The following is a 17,060-nucleotide window of genomic DNA, read 5'->3' on the forward strand; positions in this document are numbered from 1 at the left end:
TCTGTTGCTCTCTGCCTTTGTTTTGACCTCCTCGGGTACAACGGAGGAAACCTTTCTAAAAGACCTGTTGTAGATGGACAGAAGGAGCATACCTGGGCTGTGTTGACCAGGAGGATGAACCATCCGATAGAATTCACAAAAAATTCCTTCGAGCCGGAATTGAACCAGCGACCTAAGGATTGCTGATTTACTGCTACAGTCCTCCGCTCTACCAGCTGAGCTATCGAAGGCATGTTTTGCTCATGCTTGAAAGCCTCCTAGTTTTAGCTGTTGGAGCCATGAGCATGAGGTAAAAAGAAACTCTCTACTACCATGTGAAAAAAACAAAATCAGCTTTGGAGAATGCGGGCATCGATCCCGCTACCTCTCGCATGCTAAGCGAGCGCTCTACCACTTGAGCTAATCCCCCCTGGCATGGTAGACTTGCCTTTACTTTCTTCCCACACCCTGTGGTGGCTTTCACATAAAGTCAGGTGTGACGTTGCATTGTTACATGGCAACTGATTTCTGAAAAGTAGATCGCTTTTTTTTTTTTTTTTTAAGTGCGGATACCATTTTGCCATAGTAGAAGATCATCGGAGGAGTTTATAGGGTGACGGGGGGCTTATGAATACATGCACACCTCTTCCAAGCAAACCCTTTGCACATATGTGCAGAACTGAGTGGTAAGGCATGAAAAAAGCCTTAATAATTTGGAGAAGAAAGTTGCGACGCAGCAAATACGCATGCAGAGCCATTGGTCTTTTTGGCTGTGGGGCTGAAAAACACCCGGGCTATAGGAAATGCTGTGACGTGGGGAATTCTTCTTTTTCCATCAGCATGTGATGAGCAGGGATTTGGGCCTTTGGTTTATATTTTTGATCAGAAACGCGTTTGTGTTGACAGAAGAGATTTGGCGACTTCTATGAAAATGATCTCATAGCAGAGGATGGTTTCGATCCATCGACCTCTGGGTTATGGGCCCAGCACGCTTCCACTGCGCCACTCTGCTGCTGGATGCTGCTACCTTGAGGAGAATTGTACTTATCGACTGACTTTTGAAAAGTGACTAGAAGGGAGGGTGTCTATGGGATGGAATCCGACAGCAGGATCTTATTGTCGGCAACTTGAGCTCTACTGAGCACCGGCAATTGTCTCTTTGTTTTTGCTGATTTCTTTTTGTCATATTATGTTCAAAGGTTCCCCTGAGGAACCTGCGCCTGGCCTGGCTGGGAGTTCCCGTGGAAAGGCCAGACATCTGCATCTCTGTGGCGCAATCGGTTAGCGCGTTTGGCTGTTAACCGAAAGGTTGGTGGTTCAAGCCCACCCAGGGACGTGGGCCACTTTTGCTTGAGTAGCATGCTACGGGGGAAGAAGATTCCACGTTGGCTTTAATCTGCTCTTCCAATAAAAAGCCCTGTTGCTTGCTCGCTACCTACCTTTTGAACTCCCTAGATACTACAGAAGAGACCTTTCTAAAAGAGCTCTTTGTCGATAGAGGGAAGGAGCTTAGCCGTGTTTTCCCAGGAACCATGGTCTCTTTTGCTGGCATCGCATGTTATGGGTGGAAAAGATTCCATGTTGGTTTTCAGCTGAGCTGCTCTCCCAACAAGTAAATCTCTGTTGCTCTCTGCCTTTGTTTTGACCTCCTCGGGTACAACGGAGGAAACCTTTCTAAAAGACCTGTTGTAGATGGACAGAAGGAGCATTCCTGGGCTGTGTTGACCAGGAGGATGAACCATCCGATAGAATTCACAAAAAATTCCTTCGAGCCGGAATTGAACCAGCGACCTAAGGATTGCTGATTTACTGCTACAGTCCTCCGCTCTACCAGCTGAGCTATCGAAGGCATGTTTTGCTTATGCTTGAAAGCCTCCTAGTTTTAGCTGTTGGAGCCTTGAGCATGAGGTAAAAAGAAACTCTCTACTACCATGTGAAAAAAACAAAATCAGCTTTGGAGAATGCGGGCATCGATCCCGCTACCTCTCGCATGCTAAGCGAGCGCTCTACCACTTGAGCTAATCCCCCCTGGCATGGTAGACTTGCCTTTACTTTCTTCCCACACCCTGTGGTGGCTTTCACATAAAGTCAGGTGTGACGTTGCATTGTTACATGGCAACTGATTTCTGAAAAGTAGATCGCTTTTTTTTTTTTTTTAAGTGCGGATACCATTTTGCCATAGTAGAAGATCATCGGAGGAGTTTATAGGGTGACGGGGGGCTTATGAATACATGCACACCTCTTCCAAGCAAACCCTTTGCACATATGTGCAGAACTGAGTGGTAAGGCATGAAAAAAGCCTTAATAATTTGGAGAAGAAAGTTGCGACGCAGCAAATACGCATGCAGAGCCATTGGTCTTTTTGGCTGTGGGGCTGAAAAACACCCGGGCTATAGGAAATGCTGTGACGTGGGGAATTCTTCTTTTTCCATCAGCATGTGATGAGCAGGGATTTGGGCCTTTGGTTTATATTTTTGATCAGTAACGCGTTTGTGTTGACAGAAGAGATTTGGCGACTTCTATGAAAATGATCTCATAGCAGAGGATGGTTTCGATCCATCGACCTCTGGGTTATGGGCCCAGCACGCTTCCGCTGCGCCACTCTGCTGCTGGATGCTGCTACCTTGAGGAGAATTGTACTTATCGACTGACTTTTGAAAAGTGACTAGAAGGGAGGGTGTCTATGGGATGGAATCCGACAGCAGGATCTTATTGTCGGCAACTTGAGCTCTACTGAGCACCGGCAATTGTCTCTTTGTTTTTGCTGATTTCTTTTTGTCATATTATGTTCAAAGGTTCCCCTGAGGAACCTGCGCCTGGCCTGGCTGGGAGTTCCCGTGGAAAGGCCAGACACCTGCGTCTCTGTGGCGCAATCGGTTAGCGCGTTCGGCTGTTAACCGAAAGGTTGGTGGTTCAAGCCCACCCAGGGATTTGGGCCACTTTTGCTTGAGTAGCATGCTACGGGGGAAGAAGATTCCACGTTGGCTTTCATCTACTCTTCCAATAAAAAGCCCTGTTGCTTGCTCGCTACCTACCTTTTGAACTCCCTAGATACTACAGAAGAGACCATTCTAAAAGAGCTCTTTGTCGATAGAGGGAAGGAGCTTAGCCGTCTTTTCCCAGGAACCATGGTCTCTTTTGCTGGCATCGCATGTTATGGGTGGAAAAGATTCCATGTTGGGTTTCAGCTGAGCTGCTCTCCCAACAAATAAATCTCTGTTGCTCTCTGCCTTTGTTTTGACCTCCTCGGGTACAACGGAGGAAACCTTTCTAAAAGACCTGTTGTAGATGGACAGAAGGAGCATACCTGGGCTGTGTTGACCAGGAGGATGAACCATCCGATAGAATTCACAAAAAATTCCTTCGAGCCGGAATTGAACCAGCGACCTAAGGATTGCTGATTTAGTGCTACAGTCCTCCGCTCTACCAGCTGAGCTATCGAAGGCATGTTTTGCTCATGCTTGAAAGCCTCCTAGTTTTAGCTGTTGGAGCCTTGAGCATGAGGTAAAAAGAAACTCTCTACTACCATGTGAAAAAAACAAAATCAGCTTTGGAGAATGCGGGCATCGATCCCGCTACCTCTCGCATGCTAAGCGAGCGCTCTACCACTTGAGCTAATCCCCCCTGGCATGGTAGACTTGCCTTTACTTTCTTCCCACACCCTGTGGTGGCTTTCACATAAAGTCAGGTGTGACGTTGCATTGTTACATGGCAACTGATTTCTGAAAAGTAGATCGCTTTTTTTTTTTTTTAAGTGCGGATACCATTTTGCCATAGTAGAAGATCATCGGAGGAGTTTATAGGGTGACGGGGGGCTTATGAATACATGCACACCTCTTCCAAGCAAACCCTTTGCACATATGTGCAGAACTGAGTGGTAAGGCATGAAAAAAGCCTTAATAATTTGGAGAAGAAAGTTGCGACGCAGCAAATACGCATGCAGAGCCATTGGTCTTTTTGGCTGTGGGGCTGAAAAACACCCGGGCTATAGGAAATGCTGTGACGTGGGGAATTCTTCTTTTTCCATCAGCATGTGATGAGCAGGGATTTGGGCCTTTGGTTTATATTTTTGATCAGAAACGCGTTTGTGTTGACAGAAGAGATTTGGCGACTTCTATGAAAATGATCTCATAGCAGAGGATGGTTTCGATCCATCGACCTCTGGGTTATGGGCCCAGCACGCTTCCGCTGCGCCACTCTGCTGCTGGATGCTGCTACCTTGAGGAGAATTGTACTTATCGACTGACTTTTGAAAAGTGACTAGAAGGGAGGGTGTCTATGGGATGGAATCCGACAGCAGGATCTTATTGTCGGCAACTTGAGCTCTACTGAGCACCGGCAATTGTCTCTTTGTTTTTGCTGATTTCTTTTTGTCATATTATGTTCAAAGGTTCCCCTGAGGAACCTGCGCCTGGCTGGGCTGGGAGTTCCCGTGGAAAGGCCAGACATCTGCGTCTCTGTGGCGCAATCGGTTAGCGCGTTCGGCTGTTAACCGAAAGGTTGGTGGTTCAAGCCCACCCAGGGATGTGGGCCACTTTTGCTTGAGTAGCATGCTACGGGGGAAGAAGATTCCACGTTGGCTTTCATCTGCTCTTCCAATAAAAAGCCCTGTTGCTTGCTCGCTACCTACCTTTTGAACTCCCTAGATACTACAGAAGAGACCTTTCTAAAAGAGCTCTTTGTCGATAGAGGGAAGGAGCTTAGCCGTGTTGTCCCAGGAACCATGGTCTCTTTTGCTGGCATCGCATGTTATGGGTGGAAAAGATTCCATGTTGGTTTTCAGCTGAGCTGCTCTCCCAACAAGTAAATCTCTGTTGCTCTCTGCCTTTGTTTTGACCTCCTCGGGTACAACGGAGGAAACCTTTCTAAAAGACCTGTTGTAGATGGACAGAAGGAGCATACCTGGGCTGTGTTGACCAGGAGGATGAACCATCCGATAGAATTCACAAAAAATTCCTTCGAGCCGGAATTGAACCAGTGACCTAAGGATTGCTGATTTACTGCTACAGTCCTCCGCTCTACCAGCTGAGCTATCGAAGGCATGTTTTGCTCATGCTTGAAAGCCTCCTAGTTTTAGCTGTTGGAGCCTTGAGCATGAGGTAAAAAGAAACTCTCTACTACCATGTGAAAAAAACAAAATCAGCTTTGGAGAATGTGGGCATCGATCCCGCTACCTCTCGCATGCTAAGCGAGCGCTCTACCACTTGAGCTAATCCCCCCTGGCATGGTAGACTTGCCTTTACTTTCTTCCCACACCCTGTGGTGGCTTTCACATAAAGTCAGGTGTGACGTTGCATTGTTGCATGGCAACTGATTTCTGAAAAGTAGATCGCTTTTTTTTTTTTTTAAGTGCGGATACCATTTTGCCATAGTAGAAGATCATCGGAGGAGTTTATAGGGTGACGGGGGGCTTATGAATACATGCACACCTCTTCCAAGCAAACCCTTTGCACATATGTGCAGAACTGAGTGGTAAGGCATGAAAAAAGCCTTAATAATTTGGAGAAGAAAGTTGCGACGCAGCAAATACGCATGCAGAGCCATTGGTCTTTTTGGCTGTGGGGCTGAAAAACACCCGGGCTATAGGAAATGCTGTGACGTGGGGAATTCTTCTTTTTCCATCAGCATGTGATGAGCAGGGATTTGGGCCTTTGGTTTATATTTTTGATCAGAAACGCGTTTGTGTTGACAGAAGAGATTTGGCGACTTCTATGAAAATGATCTCATAGCAGAGGATGGTTTCGATCCATCGACCTCTGGGTTATGGGCCCAGCACGCTTCCGCTGCGCCACTCTGCTGCTGGATGCTGCTACCTTGAGGAGAATTGTACTTATCGACTGACTTTTGAAAAGTGACTAGAAGGGAGGGTGTCTATGGGATGGAATCCGACAGCAGGATCTTATTGTCGGCAACTTGAGCTCTACTGAGCACCGGCAATTGTCTCTTTGTTTTTGCTGATTTCTTTTTGTCATATTATGTTCAAAGGTTCCCCTGAGGAACCTGCGCCTGGCCTGGCTGGGAGTTCCCGTGGAAAGGCCAGACATCTGCGTCTCTGTGGCGCAATCGGTTAGCGCGTTCGGCTGTTAACCGAAAGGTTGGTGGTTCAAGCCCACCCAGGGATGTGGGCCACTTTTGCTTGAGTAGCATGCTACGGGGGAAGAAGATTCCACGTTGGCTTTCATCTGCTCTTCCAATAAAAAGCCCTGTTGCTTGCTCGCTACCTACCTTTTGAACTCCCTAGATACTACAGAAGAGACCTTTCTAAAAGAGCTCTTTGTCGATAGAGGGAAGGAGCTTAGCCGTGTTGTCCCAGGAACCATGGTCTCTTTTGCTGGCATCGCATGTTATGGGTGGAAAAGATTCCATGTTGGTTTTCAGCTGAGCTGCTCTCCCAACAAGTAAATCTCTGTTGCTCTCTGCCTTTGTTTTGACCTCCTCGGGTACAACGGAGGAAACCTTTCTAAAAGACCTGTTGTAGATGGACAGAAGGAGCATACCTGGGCTGTGTTGACCAGGACGATGAACCATCCGATAGAATTCACAAAAAATTCCTTCGAGCCGGAATTGAACCAGCGACCTAAGGATTGCTGATTTACTGCTACAGTCCTCCGCTCTACCAGCTGAGCTATCGAAGGCATGTTTTGCTCATGCTTGAAAGCCTCCTAGTTTTAGCTGTTGGAGCCTTGAGCATGAGGTAAAAAGAAACTCTCTACTACCATGTGAAAAAAACAAAATCAGCTTTGGAGAATGCGGGCATCGATCCCGCTACCTCTCGCATGCTAAGCGAGCGCTCTACCACTTGAGCTAATCCCCCCTGGCATGGTAGACTTGCCTTTACTTTCTTCCCACACCCTGTGGTGGCTTTCACATAAAGTCAGGTGTGACGTTGCATTGTTACATGGCAACTGATTTCTGAAAAGTAGATCGCTTTTTTTTTTTTTTTAAGTGCGGATACCATTTTGCCATAGTAGAAGATCATCGGAGGAGTTTATAGGGTGACGGGGGGCTTATGAATACATGCACACCTCTTCCAAGCAAACCCTTTGCACATATGTGCAGAACTGAGTGGTAAGGCATGAAAAAAGCCTTAATAATTTGGAGAAGAAAGTTGCGACGCAGCAAATACGCATGCAGAGCCATTGGTCTTTTTGGCTGTGGGGCTGAAAAACACCCGGGCTATAGGAAATGCTGTGACGTGGGGAATTCTTCTTTTTCCATCAGCATGTGATGAGCAGGGATTTGGGCCTTTGGTTTATATTTTTGATCAGAAACGCGTTTGTGTTGACAGAAGAGATTTGGCGACTTCTATGAAAATGATCTCATAGCAGAGGATGGTTTCGATCCATCGACCTCTGGGTTATGGGCCCAGCACGCTTCCGCTGCGCCACTCTGCTGCTGGATGCTGCTACCTTGAGGAGAATTGTACTTATCGACTGACTTTTGAAAAGTGACTAGAAGGGAGGGTGTCTATGGGATGGAATCCGACAGCAGGATCTTATTGTCGGCAACTTGAGCTCTACTGAGCACCGGCAATTGTCTCTTTGTTTTTGCTGATTTCTTTTTGTCATATTATGTTCAAAGGTTCCCCTGAGGAACCTGCGCCTGGCCTGGCTGGGAGTTCCCGTGGAAAGGCCAGACATCTGCGTCTCTGTGGCGCAATCGGTTAGCGCGTTCGGCTGTTAACCGAAAGGTTGGTGGTTCAAGCCCACCCAGGGATGTGGGCCACTTTTGCTTGAGTAGCATGCTACGGGGGAAGAAGATTCCACGTTGGCTTTCATCTGCTCTTCCAATAAAAAGCCCTGTTGCTTGCTCGCTACCTACCTTTTGAACTCCCTAGATACTACAGAAGAGACCTTTCTAAAAGAGCTCTTTGTCGATAGAGGGAAGGAGCTTAGCCGTGTTGTCCCAGGAACCATGGTCTCTTTTGCTGGCATCGCATGTTATGGGTGGAAAAGATTCCATGTTGGTTTTCAGCTGAGCTGCTCTCCCAACAAGTAAATCTCTGTTGCTCTCTGCCTTTGTTTTGACCTCCTCGGGTACAACGGAGGAAACCTTTCTAAAAGACCTGTTGTAGATGGACAGAAGGAGCATACCTGGGCTGTGTTGACCAGGACGATGAACCATCCGATAGAATTCACAAAAAATTCCTTCGAGCCGGAATTGAACCAGCGACCTAAGGATTGCTGATTTACTGCTACAGTCCTCCGCTCTACCAGCTGAGCTATCGAAGGCATGTTTTGCTCATGCTTGAAAGCCTCCTAGTTTTAGCTGTTGGAGCCTTGAGCATGAGGTAAAAAGAAACTCTCTACTACCATGTGAAAAAAACAAAATCAGCTTTGGAGAATGCGGGCATCGATCCCGCTACCTCTCGCATGCTAAGCGAGCGCTCTACCACTTGAGCTAATCCCCCCTGGCATGGTAGACTTGCCTTTACTTTCTTCCCACACCCTGTGGTGGCTTTCACATAAAGTCAGGTGTGACGTTGCATTGTTACATGGCAACTGATTTCTGAAAAGTAGATCGCTTTTTTTTTTTTTTTAAGTGCGGATACCATTTTGCCATAGTAGAAGATCATCGGAGGAGTTTATAGGGTGACGGGGGGCTTATGAATACATGCACACCTCTTCCAAGCAAACCCTTTGCACATATGTGCAGAACTGAGTGGTAAGGCATGAAAAAAGCCTTAATAATTTGGAGAAGAAAGTTGCGACGCAGCAAATACGCATGCAGAGCCATTGGTCTTTTTGGCTGTGGGGCTGAAAAACACCCGGGCTATAGGAAATGCTGTGACGTGGGGAATTCTTCTTTTTCCATCAGCATGTGATGAGCAGGGATTTGGGCCTTTGGTTTATATTTTTGATCAGAAACGCGTTTGTGTTGACAGAAGAGATTTGGCGACTTCTATGAAAATGATCTCATAGCAGAGGATGGTTTCGATCCATCGACCTCTGGGTTATGGGCCCAGCACGCTTCCGCTGCGCCACTCTGCTGCTGGATGCTGCTACCTTGAGGAGAATTGTACTTATCGACTGACTTTTGAAAAGTGACTAGAAGGGAGGGTGTCTATGGGATGGAATCCGACAGCAGGATCTTATTGTCGGCAACTTGAGCTCTACTGAGCACCGGCAATTGTCTCTTTGTTTTTGCTGATTTCTTTTTGTCATATTATGTTCAAAGGTTCCCCTGAGGAACCTGTGCCTGGCCTGGCTGGGAGTTCCCGTGGAAAGGCCAGACATCTGCGTCTCTGTGGCGCAATCGGTTAGCGCGTTCGGCTGTTAACCGAAAGGTTGGTGGTTCAAGCCCACCCAGGGACGTGGGCCACTTTTGCTTGAGTAGCATGCTACGGGGGAAGAAGATTCCACGTTGGCTTTCATCTGCTCTTCCAATAAAAAGCCCTGTTGCTTGCTCGCTACCTACCTTTTGAACTCCCTAGATACTACAGAAGAGACCTTTCTAAAAGAGCTCTTTGTCGATAGAGGGAAGGAGCTTAGCCGTGTTTTCCCAGGAACCATGGTCTCTTTTGCTGGCATCGCATGTTATGGGTGGAAAAGATTCCATGTTGGGTTTCAGCTGAGCTGCTCTCCCAACAAGTAAATCTCTGTTGCTCTCTGCCTTTGTTTTGACCTCCTCGAGTACAACGGAGGAAACCTTTCTAAAAGACCTGTTGTAGATGGACAGAAGGAGCATACCTGGGCTGTGTTGACCAGGAGGATGAACCATCCGATAGAATTCACAAAAAATTCCTTCGAGCCGGAATTGAACCAGCAACCTAAGGATTGCTGATTTACTGTTACAGTCCTCCGCTCTACCAGCTGAGCTATCGAAGGCATGTTTTGCTCATGCTTGAAAGCCTCCTAGTTTTAGCTGTTGGAGCCTTGAGCATGAGGTAAAAAGAAACTCTCTACTACCATGTGAAAAAAACAAAATCAGCTTTGGAGAATGCGGGCATCGATCCCGCTACCTCTCGCATGCTAAGCGAGCGCTCTACCACTTGAGCTAATCCCCCCTGGCATGGTAGACTTGCCTTTACTTTCTTCCCACACCCTGTGGTGGCTTTCACATAAAGTCAGGTGTGACGTTGCATTGTTACATGGCAACTGATTTCTGAAAAGTAGATCGCTTTTTTTTTTTTTTTAAGTGCGGATACCATTTTGCCATAGTAGAAGATCATCGGAGGAGTTTATAGGGTGACGGGGGGCTTATGAATACATGCACACCTCTTCCAAGCAAACCCTTTGCACATATGTGCAGAACTGAGTGGTAAGGCATGAAAAAAGCCTTAATAATTTGGAGAAGAAAGTTGCGACGCAGCAAATACGCATGCAGAGCCATTGGTCTTTTTGGCTGTGGGGCTGAAAAACACCCGGGCTATAGGAAATGCTGTGACGTGGGGAATTCTTCTTTTTCCATCAGCATGTGATGAGCAGGGATTTGGGCCTTTGGTTTATATTTTTGATCAGAAACACGTTTGTGTTGACAGAAGAGATTTGGCGACTTCTATGAAAATGATCTCATAGCAGAGGATGGTTTCGATCCATCGACCTCTGGGTTATGGGCCCAGCACGCTTCCGCTGCGCCACTCTGCTGCTGGATGCTGCTACCTTGAGGAGAATTGTACTTATCGACTGACTTTTGAAAAGTGACTAGAAGGGAGGGTGTCTATGGGATGGAATCCGACAGCAGGATCTTATTGTCGGCAACTTGAGCTCTACTGAGCACCGGCAATTGTCTCTTTGTTTTTGCTGATTTCTTTTTGTCATATTATGTTCAAAGGTTCCCCTGAGGAACCTGCGCCTGGCCTGGCTGGGAGTTCCCGTGGAAAGGCCAGACATCTGCGTCTCTGTGGCGCAATCGGTTAGCGCGTTCGGCTGTTAACCGAAAGGTTGGTGGTTCAAGCCCACCCAGGGACGTGGGCCACTTTTGCTTGAGTAGCATGCTACGGGGGAAGAAGATTCCACGTTGGCTTTCATCTGCTCTTCCAATAAAAAGCCCTGTTGCTTGCTCGCTACCTACCTTTTGAACTCCCTAGATACTACAGAAGAGACCTTTCTAAAAGAGCTCTTTGTCGATAGAGGGAAGGAGCTTAGCCGTGTTTTCCCAGGAACCATGGTCTCTTTTGCTGGCATCGCATGTTATGGGTGGAAAAGATTCCATGTTGGGTTTCAGCTGAGCTGCTCTCCCAACAAGTAAATCTCTGTTGCTCTCTGCCTTTGTTTTGACCTCCTCGAGTACAACGGAGGAAACCTTTCTAAAAGACCTGTTGTAGATGGACAGAAGGAGCATACCTGGGCTGTGTTGACCAGGAGGATGAACCATCCGATAGAATTCACAAAAAATTCCTTCGAGCCGGAATTGAACCAGCAACCTAAGGATTGCTGATTTACTGTTACAGTCCTCCGCTCTACCAGCTGAGCTATCGAAGGCATGTTTTGCTTATGCTTGAAAGCCTCCTAGTTTTAGCTGTTGGAGCCTTGAGCATGAGGTAAAAAGAAACTCTCTACTACCATGTGAAAAAAACAAAATCAGCTTTGGAGAATGCGGGCATCGATCCCGCTACCTCTCGCATGCTAAGCGAGCGCTCTACCACTTGAGCTAATCCCCCCTGGCATGGTAGACTTGCCTTTACTTTCTTCCCACACCCTGTGGTGGCTTTCACATAAAGTCAGGTGTGACGTTGCATTGTTACATGGCAACTGATTTCTGAAAAGTAGATCGCTTTTTTTTTTTTTTAAGTGCGGATACCATTTTGCCATAGTAGAAGATCATCGGAGGAGTTTATAGGGTGACGGGGGGCTTATGAATACATGCACACCTCTTCCAAGCAAACCCTTTGCACATATGTGCAGAACTGAGTGGTAAGGCATGAAAAAAGCCTTAATAATTTGGAGAAGAAAGTTGCGACGCAGCAAATACGCATGCAGAGCCATTGGTCTTTTTGGCTGTGGGGCTGAAAAACACCCGGGCTATAGGAAATGCTGTGACGTGGGGAATTCTTCTTTTTCCATCAGCATGTGATGAGCAGGGATTTGGGCCTTTGGTTTATATTTTTGATCAGAAACACGTTTGTGTTGACAGAAGAGATTTGGCGACTTCTATGAAAATGATCTCATAGCAGAGGATGGTTTCGATCCATCGACCTCTGGGTTATGGGCCCAGCACGCTTCCGCTGCGCCACTCTGCTGCTGGATGCTGCTACCTTGAGGAGAATTGTACTTATCGACTGACTTTTGAAAAGTGACTAGAAGGGAGGGTGTCTATGGGATGGAATCCGACAGCAGGATCTTATTGTCGGCAACTTGAGCTCTACTGAGCACCGGCAATTGTCTCTTTGTTTTTGCTGATTTCTTTTTGTCATATTATGTTCAAAGGTTCCCCTGAGGAACCTGCGCCTGGCCTGGCTGGGAGTTCCCGTGGAAAGGCCAGACATCTGCGTCTCTGTGGCGCAATCGGTTAGCGCGTTCGGCTGTTAACCGAAAGGTTGGTGGTTCAAGCCCACCCAGGGACGTGGGCCACTTTTGCTTGAGTAGCATGCTACGGGGGAAGAAGATTCCACGTTGGCTTTCATCTGCTCTTCCAATAAAAAGCCCTGTTGCTTGCTCGCTACCTACCTTTTGAACTCCCTAGATACTACAGAAGAGACCTTTCTAAAAGAGCTCTTTGTCGATAGAGGGAAGGAGCTTAGCCGTGTTTTCCCAGGAACCATGGTCTCTTTTGCTGGCATCGCATGTTATGGGTGGAAAAGATTCCATGTTGGGTTTCAGCTGAGCTGCTCTCCCAACAAGTAAATCTCTGTTGCTCTCTGCCTTTGTTTTGACCTCCTCGGGTACAACGGAGGAAACCTTTCTAAAAGACCTGTTGTAGATGGACAGAAGGAGCATACCTGGGCTGTGTTGACCTGGAGGATGAACCATCCGATAGAATTCACAAAAAATTCCTTCGAGCCGGAATTGAACCAGCGACCTAAGGATTGCTGATTTACTGCTACAGTCCTCCGCTCTACCAGCTGAGCTATCGAAGGCATGTTTTGCTCATGCTTGAAAGCCTCCTAGTTTTAGCTGTTGGAGCCTTGAGCATGAGGTAAAAAGAAACTCTCTACTACCATGTGAAAAAAAAAAAAATCAGCTTTGGAGAATGCGGGCATCGATCCCGCTACCTCTCGCATGCTAAGCGAGCGCTCTACCACTTGAGCTAATCCCCCTGGCATGGTAGACTTGCCTTTACTTTCTTCCCACACCCTGTGGTGGCTTTCACATAAAGTCAGGTGTGACGTTGCATTGTTACATGGCAACTGATTTCTGAAAAGTAGATCGCTTTTTTTTTTTTTTTAAGTGCGGATACCATTTTGCCATAGTAGAAGATCATCGGAGGAGTTTATAGGGTGACGGGGGGCTTATGAATACATGCACACCTCTTCCAAGCAAACCCTTTGCACATATGTGCAGAACTGAGTGGTAAGGCATGAAAAAAGCCTTAATAATTTGGAGAAGAAAGTTGCGACGCAGCAAATACGCATGCAGAGCCATTGGTCTTTTTGGCTGTGGGGCTGAAAAACACCCGGGCTATAGGAAATGCTGTGACGTGGGGAATTCTTCTTTTTCCATCAGCATGTGATGAGCAGGGATTTGGGCCTTTGGTTTATATTTTTGATCAGAAACGCGTTTGTGTTGACAGAAGAGATTTGGCGACTTCTATGAAAACGATCTCATAGCAGAGGATGGTTTCGATCCATCGACCTCTGGGTTATGGGCCCAGCACGCTTCCGCTGCGCCACTCTGCTGCTGGATGCTGCTACCTTGAGGAGAATTGTACTTATCGACTGACTTTTGAAAAGTGACTAGAAGGGAGGGTGTCTATGGGATGGAATCCGACAGCAGGATCTTATTGTCGGCAACTTGAGCTCTACTGAGCACCGGCAATTGTCTCTTTGTTTTTGCTGATTTCTTTTTGTCATATTATGTTCAAAGGTTCCCCTGAGGAACCTGCGCCTGGCCTGGCTGGGAGTTCCCGTGGAAAGGCCAGACATCTGCGTCTCTGTGGCGCAATCGGTTAGCGCGTTCGGCTGTTAACCGAAAGGTTGGTGGTTCAAGCCCACCCAGGGACGTGGGCCACTTTTGCTTGAGTAGCATGCTACGGGGGAAGAAGATTCCACGTTGGCTTTCATCTGCTCTTCCAATAAAAAGCCCTGTTGCTTGCTCGCTACCTACCTTTTGAACTCCCTAGATACTACAGAAGAGACCTTTCTAAAAGAGCTCTTTGTCGATAGAGGGAAGGAGCTTAGCCGTGTTTTCCCAGGAACCATGGTCTCTTTTGCTGGCATCGCATGTTATGGGTGGAAAAGATTCCATGTTGGGTTTCAGCTGAGCTGCTCTCCCAACAAGTAAATCTCTGTTGCTCTCTGCCTTTGTTTTGACCTCCTCGGGTACAACGGAGGAAACCTTTCTAAAAGACCTGTTGTAGATGGACAGAAGGAGCATACCTGGGCTGTGTTGACCAGGAGGATGAACCATCCGATAGAATTCACAAAAAATTCCTTCGAGCCGGAATTGAACCAGCGACCTAAGGATTACTGATTTACTGCTACAGTCCTCCGCTCTACCAGCTGAGCTATCGAAGGCATGTTTTGCTCATGCTTGAAAGCCTCCTAGTTTTAGCTGTTGGAGCCTTGAGCATGAGGTAAAAAGAAACTCTCTACTACCATGTGAAAAAAACAAAATCAGCTTTGGAGAATGCGGGCATCGATCCCGCTACCTCTCGCATGCTAAGCGAGCGCTCTACCACTTGAGCTAATCCCCCTGGCATGGTAGACTTGCCTTTACTTTCTTCCCACACCCTGTGGTGGCTTTCACATAAAGTCAGGTGTGACGTTGCATTGTTACATGGCAACTGATTTCTAAAAGTAGATCGCTTTTTTTTTTTTTTTTTAAGTGCGGATACCATTTTGCCATAGTAGAAGATCATCGGAGGAGTTTATAGGGTGACGGGGGGCTTATGAATACATGCACACCTCTTCCAAGCAAACCCTTTGCACATATGTGCAGAACTGAGTGGTAAGGCATGAAAAAAGCCTTAATAATTTGGAGAAGAAAGTTGCGACGCAGCAAATACGCATGCAGAGCCATTGGTCTTTTTGGCTGTGGGGCTGAAAAACACCCGGGCTATAGGAAATGCTGTGACGTGGGGAATTCTTCTTTTTCCATCAGCATGTGATGAGCAGGGATTTGGGCCTTTGGTTTATATTTTTGATCAGAAACGCGTTTGTGTTGACAGAAGAGATTTGGCGACTTCTATGAAAATGATCTCATAGCAGAGGATGGTTTCGATCCATCGACCTCTGGGTTATGGGCCCAGCACGCTTCCGCTGCGCCACTCTGCTGCTGGATGCTGCTACCTTGAGGAGAATTGTACTTATCGACTGACTTTTGAAAAGTGACTAGAAGGGAGGGTGTCTATGGGATGGAATCCGACAGCAGGATCTTATTGTCGGCAACTTGAGCTCTACTGAGCACCGGCAATTGTCTCTTTGTTTTTGCTGATTTCTTTTTGTCATATTATGTTCAAAGGTTCCCCTGAGGAACCTGCGCCTGGCCTGGCTGGGAGTTCCCGTGGAAAGGCCAGACATCTGCGTCTCTGTGGCGCAATCGGTTAGCGCGTTCGGCTGTTAACCGAAAGGTTGGTGGTTCAAGCCCACCCAGGGACGTGGGCCACTTTTGCTTGAGTAGCATGCTACGGGGGAAGAAGATTCCACGTTGGCTTTCATCTGCTCTTCCAATAAAAAGCCCTGTTGCTTGCTCGCTACCTACCTTTTGAACTCCCTAGATACTACAGAAGAGACCTTTCTAAAAGAGCTCTTTGTCGATAGAGGGAAGGAGCTTAGCCGTGTTTTCCCAGGAACCATGGTCTCTTTTGCTGGCATCGCATGTTATGGGTGGAAAAGATTCCATGTTGGGTTTCAGCTGAGCTGCTCTCCCAACAAGTAAATCTCTGTTGCTCTCTGCCTTTGTTTTGACCTCCTCGGGTACAACGGAGGAAACCTTTCTAAAAGACCTGTTGTAGATGGACAGAAGGAGCATACCTGGGCTGTGTTGACCAGGAGGATGAACCATCCGATAGAATTCACAAAAAATTCCTTCGAGCCGGAATTGAACCAGCGACCTAAGGATTGCTGATTTACTGCTACAGTCCTCCGCTCTACCAGCTGAGCTATCGAAGGCATGTTTTGCTCATGCTTGAAAGCCTCCTAGTTTTAGCTGTTGGAGCCTTGAGCATGAGGTAAAAAGAAACTCTCTACTACCATGTGAAAAAAACAAAATCAGCTTTGGAGAATGCGGGCATCGATCCCGCTACCTCTCGCATGCTAAGCGAGCGCTCTACCACTTGAGCTAATCCCCCTGGCATGGTAGACTTGCCTTTACTTTCTTCCCACACCCTGTGGTGGCTTTCACATAAAGTCAGGTGTGACGTTGCATTGTTACATGGCAACTGATTTCTAAAAGTAGATCGCTTTTTTTTTTTTTTTTTAAGTGCGGATACCATTTTGCCATAGTAGAAGATCATCGGAGGAGTTTATAGGGTGACGGGGGGCTTATGAATACATGCACACCTCTTCCAAGCAAACCCTTTGCACATATGTGCAGAACTGAGTGGTAAGGCATGAAAAAAGCCTTAATAATTTGGAGAAGAAAGTTGCGACGCAGCAAATACGCATGCAGAGCCATTGGTCTTTTTGGCTGTGGGGCTGAAAAACACCCGGGCTATAGGAAATGCTGTGACGTGGGGAATTCTTCTTTTTCCATCAGCATGTGATGAGCAGGGATTTGGGCCTTTGGTTTATATTTTTGATCAGAAACGCGTTTGTGTTGACAGAAGAGATTTGGCGACTTCTATGAAAATGATCTCATAGCAGAGGATGGTTTCGATCCATCGACCTCTGGGTTATGGGCCCAGCACGCTTCCGCTGCGCCACTCTGCTGCTGGATGCTGCTACCTTGAGGAGAATTGTACTTATCGACTGACTTTTGAAAAGTGACTAGAAGGGAGGGTGTCTATGGGATGGAATCCGACAGCAGGATCTTATTGTCGGC

At 47.1% G+C, this 17,060-nt stretch overlaps 20 non-coding genes across 20 annotated transcripts; all 20 read right to left on the minus strand.

Annotated features, from left to right (window-relative positions):
- Nucleotides 1–144: 144 nt before the first annotated feature.
- TRNAY-GUA (transfer RNA tyrosine (anticodon GUA)) lies at nucleotides 145–230 on the minus strand. The gene is given in 2 exon segments: nucleotides 145–180; nucleotides 194–230. It is a non-coding gene; the product is annotated as a tRNA-Tyr (tRNA).
- A 106-nt stretch (nucleotides 231–336) lies between these two features.
- On the minus strand, nucleotides 337–409 carry TRNAA-AGC (transfer RNA alanine (anticodon AGC)). The gene has a single exon. It is a non-coding gene; the product is annotated as a tRNA-Ala (tRNA).
- A 1,333-nt stretch (nucleotides 410–1,742) lies between these two features.
- On the minus strand, nucleotides 1,743–1,828 carry TRNAY-GUA (transfer RNA tyrosine (anticodon GUA)). Its single transcript is given in 2 exon segments — nucleotides 1,743–1,778; nucleotides 1,792–1,828. It is a non-coding gene; the product is annotated as a tRNA-Tyr (tRNA).
- A 106-nt stretch (nucleotides 1,829–1,934) lies between these two features.
- On the minus strand, nucleotides 1,935–2,007 carry TRNAA-AGC (transfer RNA alanine (anticodon AGC)). Its single transcript has one exon. It is a non-coding gene; the product is annotated as a tRNA-Ala (tRNA).
- A 1,331-nt stretch (nucleotides 2,008–3,338) lies between these two features.
- TRNAY-GUA (transfer RNA tyrosine (anticodon GUA)) lies at nucleotides 3,339–3,424 on the minus strand. The gene is given in 2 exon segments: nucleotides 3,339–3,374; nucleotides 3,388–3,424. It is a non-coding gene; the product is annotated as a tRNA-Tyr (tRNA).
- A 106-nt stretch (nucleotides 3,425–3,530) lies between these two features.
- On the minus strand, nucleotides 3,531–3,603 carry TRNAA-AGC (transfer RNA alanine (anticodon AGC)). The gene has a single exon. It is a non-coding gene; the product is annotated as a tRNA-Ala (tRNA).
- Nucleotides 3,604–6,528: 2,925 nt separating this feature from the next.
- Nucleotides 6,529–6,614, minus strand: TRNAY-GUA (transfer RNA tyrosine (anticodon GUA)). The gene is given in 2 exon segments: nucleotides 6,529–6,564; nucleotides 6,578–6,614. It is a non-coding gene; the product is annotated as a tRNA-Tyr (tRNA).
- Nucleotides 6,615–6,720: 106 nt separating this feature from the next.
- On the minus strand, nucleotides 6,721–6,793 carry TRNAA-AGC (transfer RNA alanine (anticodon AGC)). The gene has a single exon. It is a non-coding gene; the product is annotated as a tRNA-Ala (tRNA).
- A 1,331-nt stretch (nucleotides 6,794–8,124) lies between these two features.
- On the minus strand, nucleotides 8,125–8,210 carry TRNAY-GUA (transfer RNA tyrosine (anticodon GUA)). Its single transcript is given in 2 exon segments — nucleotides 8,125–8,160; nucleotides 8,174–8,210. It is a non-coding gene; the product is annotated as a tRNA-Tyr (tRNA).
- Nucleotides 8,211–8,316: 106 nt separating this feature from the next.
- On the minus strand, nucleotides 8,317–8,389 carry TRNAA-AGC (transfer RNA alanine (anticodon AGC)). The gene has a single exon. It is a non-coding gene; the product is annotated as a tRNA-Ala (tRNA).
- A 1,331-nt stretch (nucleotides 8,390–9,720) lies between these two features.
- TRNAY-GUA (transfer RNA tyrosine (anticodon GUA)) lies at nucleotides 9,721–9,806 on the minus strand. The gene is given in 2 exon segments: nucleotides 9,721–9,756; nucleotides 9,770–9,806. It is a non-coding gene; the product is annotated as a tRNA-Tyr (tRNA).
- Nucleotides 9,807–9,912: 106 nt separating this feature from the next.
- On the minus strand, nucleotides 9,913–9,985 carry TRNAA-AGC (transfer RNA alanine (anticodon AGC)). The gene has a single exon. It is a non-coding gene; the product is annotated as a tRNA-Ala (tRNA).
- Nucleotides 9,986–11,316: 1,331 nt separating this feature from the next.
- Nucleotides 11,317–11,402, minus strand: TRNAY-GUA (transfer RNA tyrosine (anticodon GUA)). Its single transcript is given in 2 exon segments — nucleotides 11,317–11,352; nucleotides 11,366–11,402. It is a non-coding gene; the product is annotated as a tRNA-Tyr (tRNA).
- Nucleotides 11,403–11,508: 106 nt separating this feature from the next.
- TRNAA-AGC (transfer RNA alanine (anticodon AGC)) lies at nucleotides 11,509–11,581 on the minus strand. Its single transcript has one exon. It is a non-coding gene; the product is annotated as a tRNA-Ala (tRNA).
- Nucleotides 11,582–12,911: 1,330 nt separating this feature from the next.
- Nucleotides 12,912–12,997, minus strand: TRNAY-GUA (transfer RNA tyrosine (anticodon GUA)). Its single transcript is given in 2 exon segments — nucleotides 12,912–12,947; nucleotides 12,961–12,997. It is a non-coding gene; the product is annotated as a tRNA-Tyr (tRNA).
- Nucleotides 12,998–13,104: 107 nt separating this feature from the next.
- Nucleotides 13,105–13,177, minus strand: TRNAA-AGC (transfer RNA alanine (anticodon AGC)). Its single transcript has one exon. It is a non-coding gene; the product is annotated as a tRNA-Ala (tRNA).
- A 1,330-nt stretch (nucleotides 13,178–14,507) lies between these two features.
- Nucleotides 14,508–14,593, minus strand: TRNAY-GUA (transfer RNA tyrosine (anticodon GUA)). Its single transcript is given in 2 exon segments — nucleotides 14,508–14,543; nucleotides 14,557–14,593. It is a non-coding gene; the product is annotated as a tRNA-Tyr (tRNA).
- A 106-nt stretch (nucleotides 14,594–14,699) lies between these two features.
- On the minus strand, nucleotides 14,700–14,772 carry TRNAA-AGC (transfer RNA alanine (anticodon AGC)). The gene has a single exon. It is a non-coding gene; the product is annotated as a tRNA-Ala (tRNA).
- A 1,331-nt stretch (nucleotides 14,773–16,103) lies between these two features.
- On the minus strand, nucleotides 16,104–16,189 carry TRNAY-GUA (transfer RNA tyrosine (anticodon GUA)). Its single transcript is given in 2 exon segments — nucleotides 16,104–16,139; nucleotides 16,153–16,189. It is a non-coding gene; the product is annotated as a tRNA-Tyr (tRNA).
- Nucleotides 16,190–16,295: 106 nt separating this feature from the next.
- On the minus strand, nucleotides 16,296–16,368 carry TRNAA-AGC (transfer RNA alanine (anticodon AGC)). Its single transcript has one exon. It is a non-coding gene; the product is annotated as a tRNA-Ala (tRNA).
- Nucleotides 16,369–17,060: the final 692 nt, after the last annotated feature.

This window comes from Anomaloglossus baeobatrachus, chromosome 3, assembly GCF_048569485.1.
Source record: "Anomaloglossus baeobatrachus isolate aAnoBae1 chromosome 3, aAnoBae1.hap1, whole genome shotgun sequence".
Classification (NCBI taxonomy): Eukaryota; Metazoa; Chordata; class Amphibia; order Anura; family Aromobatidae; genus Anomaloglossus; species Anomaloglossus baeobatrachus.